Raw genomic sequence first — 5,507 nt, forward strand, 5'->3', positions numbered from 1 at the left:
ACTTAGCATAATCCCCTCTAGGTCCATCCCACTGTATTTTAAAAATTTTTCTATTTTGAAGAAAAACAAGTGGACGTCTCCATTTGTTATGCTAAAATAGATTGATTGATTCAGCCATAAAATATACATTAAAAAATTCAAATGATCATGTGTATAATATTGCATTAGTTGTCTCGGTGGGAAGGTTCAGATACAATTGCTCTTGGTTTCTAAGATGCTTTGTGTAAGAAAGTTGAAGTTGTGTACATAAAAGATTTCATGCACAACTATGCCCAATTGTTTCTGCTTTTTCAGCTTCATATCTGTTAGGAGAATGTAACACAGCATTTGATAATTTTCCTGGTAGGACATATTCTGTGCAGTTGGGTTACCATCAAAATGATTGAACCAATACATCTAGATCTTATTTGATTAAGTCAACAAGCTGACTTGAGCCTTTGAGAGGTATTTCGTAAATTTGACCTTTAATGTGAAAAAGCAAATTATTGGATTTTGGAATTCACCTTGTCATAAACCAGTCAGGGTTCTCTCTATACAATAAGTTTTAGCTCCAAATTTATTTTCAAAAATATAACTCAGTAAATTCAGAAAAAGAAAGTATATCTTGAAAGTCATTTAGAGAGAATGTGGGCAAGTCCAGGAAGTGGGACCTGCTTGGTATCCCAGGAGCCATCTTCTTAAAAGATCATCCTATTCCGAGATTCACTGGATACTCATCAGCTATAAGGGTGTGTTGCTCCTTAAAGTATGGAGTGCAAAGATGCAAATTAGCTACACTACACTGATAACAATCTGAGGATAATGTCTAAATGGGTCTTGAAAACAATCTATTAACTTAACAAGTGTGAACTCTGGAAAATAGCTCAAAAAACTAATTCGACAGTTTAGTTTTTTACACTTTCATAATTATTCTTCACCAGTGGAATGAAATACATCATAGCCATGGACACATAGACTCACAGAATAAAAGACAGGAATGGGAGAGAACATAGAAATAATTTGGCACAGCTTTTCATTTTAGAGACAGGAAAGTAAGCTCATTTGAAATTAAATGAGAAACTTGCAAAGAACTTTAAGCATTCAAATTTAATTTAATTTTTAAATCATAGTAGCCGGATATAATTTAAAAGTCAAGTAGTACCAGAAGGATTATAATTTTAAAAATCAGTTCCCTGTTGCAATCCTATGATAGCATTGTTAACATGATAATATTGATAATATCTAAATATTATTGACAAGTGAACTGCATTGCATTCAGTGATGATATTTGCTTCAATGTACAGTCTTGTTTTTCTTGGAAGATAATGAGCCTTTTTTATTTTTATTTTTTGGCCTAGCTTTTGATTGAACTGTAAAACTCCTCTCAAAATAATCAAACACTTCAGGTGCCTCTTCCTCCCCGCCTCCCCCCCCCCCCCCCCATGCATCAATTTCTCCTTGGGGAGGTGAGCCTAGAGGTTAGAGACTGCTGCCTGTCTTCTCTAATGCAGGCTGCTGCTCTCTAGGTCTGCTCTGCAGTCGTCACGTACAATCCAGAAATTATGCTGCTTTCTTGTGTAGACTACAGCTTTCTGAATCCCATGTCTTCTTCCGTCTTGGTTTTCTTCTTGCTTTCTTGGTAAAGCATATCTTTTATTTGCTTCTTTAGAAGGGTTGCTTCAAAAGCAAAGTTTTTGTGACCTTCTTTGCTTGAAAATATCCTTATTCTCCCCTTAACATTGATTTACTGTTACATAGAAGTCTAGATCGAAACTATTTTCACTTCATAATTTCAAAACTGTTATAATAAGTAATATACATAAATATATTACTTATGTACATTCTTCTGAAGACTTGTAGGACACTTTTGTATTTATGGTATTCTGAAAATTTGCTTTTTTTTTTAGTTACATCCTCTTATAGTTATCTTTTTATGTGGTGAGAACTTTCAAAATTTACTCTCTGTTAAGTATACAGTACAGAATTGTTAACTATGGTCACCATGCTATAAAATAGGTCCCCAATATCATTCATTTTGTAACTGGAAGTTTGTACTTTTGACCATTCTACCAACCCACTCCTACCCTGAGAAAGAATTTACTCCCTGTTTCTGTAAATTTTTTTTTCTGTCTGACTTATTTCACTTAGCATATGCCCTCAAGTTTCATCCATATTGATCCAAATGGCAGGATGAATAATATTCCATTGTATATATATTCCGTTACATATTTATAATATATTATTAATATTATTAGTATTCTATTATATATTTATATGTAAATATATAAAAATTTATTTATAAATGTATATATTATGTCACATTTTTAAAATCAATTATCTATTGATAATTGACATTTCCATGTCTTGACTATTGTAAATAATGCTGTAGTGAACATGGGGGTGTAGGTATCTCTTTGAGATAGTGATTTCATTTCCTTCAGATAAATACCTGGTAGTGGGATTACTAGGTCATAAGGTGGTTATATTTTTTAATTTTTGAAGGAACCACCATGCTGTTTTCCATACTGGCTGTACCAATTTGCACAAGGGTTCCCTTTTGTCCATAACCTCACCAAGGTGTTTTTTTTGTCTTTTCGTTAATACCCATCCCAACAGGTGTGAGGTGCTATCTCCTTGTGGTTTTGATTTGCATTTTCCTGATTATGATGTTGATGATTAGTGATGTTGAGCACCTTTTTATGCCCCTGCCGGCCATTTGTATGTGTTCTTTGGGAAAATGTCTATTCAAGTCTTTCATCCATGTTTGCTTTTTGTTTGCTTGTTTGTTTTAAGTGGATCATGGTTTTTCTATTGAGTTATATGAGTCCCTTATATATTTTGGATATTAACCCCTTATCAGATATGTGGTTTGCCAATATTTTTTTCCCATTTCATAGGCTGGCTTTTTAGTTGATTGTTTGTTTTTGCTGTGCAGGAGATTTTTAGTTTGAGAAAATCCTACTTGTTGATTTTACTTTTTTTGTTTGTGTTCTTGGTGTCATATTAAAAAATTGATTGACTAGAACAGTGTCAACAAACTTTTCATTTACATTTTCTTCAAGGAATTTTATAGTTTTAGGTCTTACATTTAAGTTTCTGATCCATTTTGAATTAATATTTGTGAGTGGCATAAAATAGGGGTCCAGTTTCATTCTTTTACATGTGAATATGCAGTTTTCCCCAGCACCATTTGCTAAAGACATCATCTTTTCCACAATGAGTATGCTTGGCTCCCTCATCAAATAAGAGTTGGTCATATACACGCGGGTTTATTTCTGGGCTCTCAATTCTGTTCCTTTGGTCTATGTGTCTGTTTTTATTCTGGGTACCTGGACCAGTGGGACAGCTTAGAGTCTATTTTGTCAGATGTAAGTATAGCTTTCTTTTGTTTACCTTTTGTTTAGAATATCTTCTTCTATTGCTTCACTCTCACTCTATATATGACCTTAAAGCTAAAGTGAGTTTCTTGTAGGCAGCACATCTTTGGATCTTTTTTTTTTTTTAATCCACCTAGCCATTCTAGGTCTTTTTATTGGAGAATTTTAATACATTTACGTTCAGGGTAATTATTGATAAATAATGACTTTCTGCTGCCGTTTTGTTGTTTTCTGACTATTTTGTAGATACTATGTTCCTTGCTTTCTCTTTTTCAGTAATCCTTATGACTTAATGACTTTGGTGGTGTGCTTTGATTTTTTATTATAATCTTTTGTGTATCTACTACAGGTTTATTCTTTGTAGTGACCATAAAACACATGTAAAATATCTTATAGTTATAATATCAGATTTCAAGCTGATAGTAACTTAATTTTGATAGCATACATAAGAAACTTTAAACTGTTATTTATTACCCTCCCATTTTATTATTATTATTGTTATTTATTGTTACTGATGTTATAATTGCAACTTATTTATATTGTGTATCCAATAAGATTATTGTTGCTATAGTTTTATTGTTTTAACTTTTAAATCGGTTTTAAGTGATTTACATACCACCATTACAATATTAGAGAAACTGACTTTGATTACATTTACCTTTATTGCTCAGTTATACACATTCATATATTTTTATAATGTTAATTAGCATTCTTTCATTTTAGCTTGGAGAATGCCCTTTAGCATTTCTTATAAGGTAGATCTATTGGTACGAACTCCCTCAGATTTTGTTTGTCTATTTCTCTTTAATTTCTGAAGGATAGCTTTACTAGATGTAATATTATTGGTTGAGTTTATTTCTCTCTCTCTCTCTCTCTATATATATATGTATGTATGTATGTATATATATATATATATACATACATACATACATATATATATATATATTTTTTTTTAGGCGGGGCAACCCTTGATTGACCTCACAGATTGCAAGGACCTTGTCAGTTTACAATCCCTTATTTTTTAATTTTTACACCTACAGTACCTGGTCTTCCTAGGTGGTCTCCCATCCAAGTACTAACCAGGCCCGACCCTGCTTAGCTTCTGAGATCAGACGGGATCAGGCTTGTTCAGGGTAGCAAGGCTGTAGACTCTTTCAATATTTTGAATACATCTTCCCACTCTCTCCTGGCCTGCGAAGTTACCACTGAGAAACTGTTGATAGTCTTATGGGGGGCTCCCCTGTATGTGATGAGCCGCTTTTCTCTTGCTGCTTTCAAAATTCTTTCTTTATCTTTGATTTTTGACAATTTTATTATACTGTGAGTCTGTGTAGAACTTTTTGGGTTCAATTTAATTGAGGTCCTTTGAGCCTCATGAATCTGGATGTGTTTTTGGTCCCCAAATTTGGGAAATTTTTATCTATTTATTTAAACAAACTTTCCCTTTTTCTTTTTCTTCTCCTTCCTGGATTCTAATAATGCACATATTATTTCTTTACGGTGTCCTATAAATCCTATAGGCTTTCTTCTCTCATTTTCATTCTTTTTTTCTTTTGCTCCTCTCATTGTATAATTTCGAATGATCTGTCTCAGGTTCACTGACTTTTTTTTTTTTTATTTTCAGTCTGGTGTTGAAGCTCTCTAGTGAATTCTATTTTTTATTGGATAAATTTGACATGGAACATTGTATAAATTTAAAGTGTACAGTGTGTTACTTTGATACGTTTATATATTGTACTATGATTTCCATTATATTCTATTGAATTCTTCTGTTCATTATGTTCTTCATCTGTAGGATTTTTGTTTTTTTTGTTTGTTTTCGATGGCTTCTATTTCTTTGTTCATGCATTGTTTTCTAATTTTTTCTTTGTGCATTCTTATAGTTTGATGAACTTCTTTAAGAGGATTATTCTGAATTTGTTTTTTTACAGTTTTTATTTCTTCAGGGTCAGTCACCGAGGCTTTATTAGTTACCTTTGGTGGTGATATGTTTACCTGATTCTTCATGATCCTTATATTTTTGCATTGGTATCTGCATTTGAGTAAGACTTTATAGGTTTATTTCTGTGGGGAAAGACATTCACCATTAGCTCAGCTTGTGCATCATCTGGTAGCATCTGTGGGCATGTGAGTCTTGCTTTCAGAGGCAGG

General features: G+C 32.8%; 1 pseudogene; it reads right to left on the reverse strand.

Moving 5' to 3' along the window:
• Window positions 1-4,387: 4,387 nt before the first annotated feature.
• On the reverse strand, window positions 4,388-4,506 carry LOC120614760 (uncharacterized; annotated as a pseudogene).
• Window positions 4,507-5,507: the final 1,001 nt, after the last annotated feature.

This window comes from Pteropus medius, unplaced genomic scaffold, assembly GCF_902729225.1.
Source record: "Pteropus medius unplaced genomic scaffold, Ma_sr-lr_union100, whole genome shotgun sequence".
NCBI lineage: Eukaryota > Metazoa > Chordata > Mammalia > Chiroptera > Pteropodidae > Pteropus > Pteropus medius.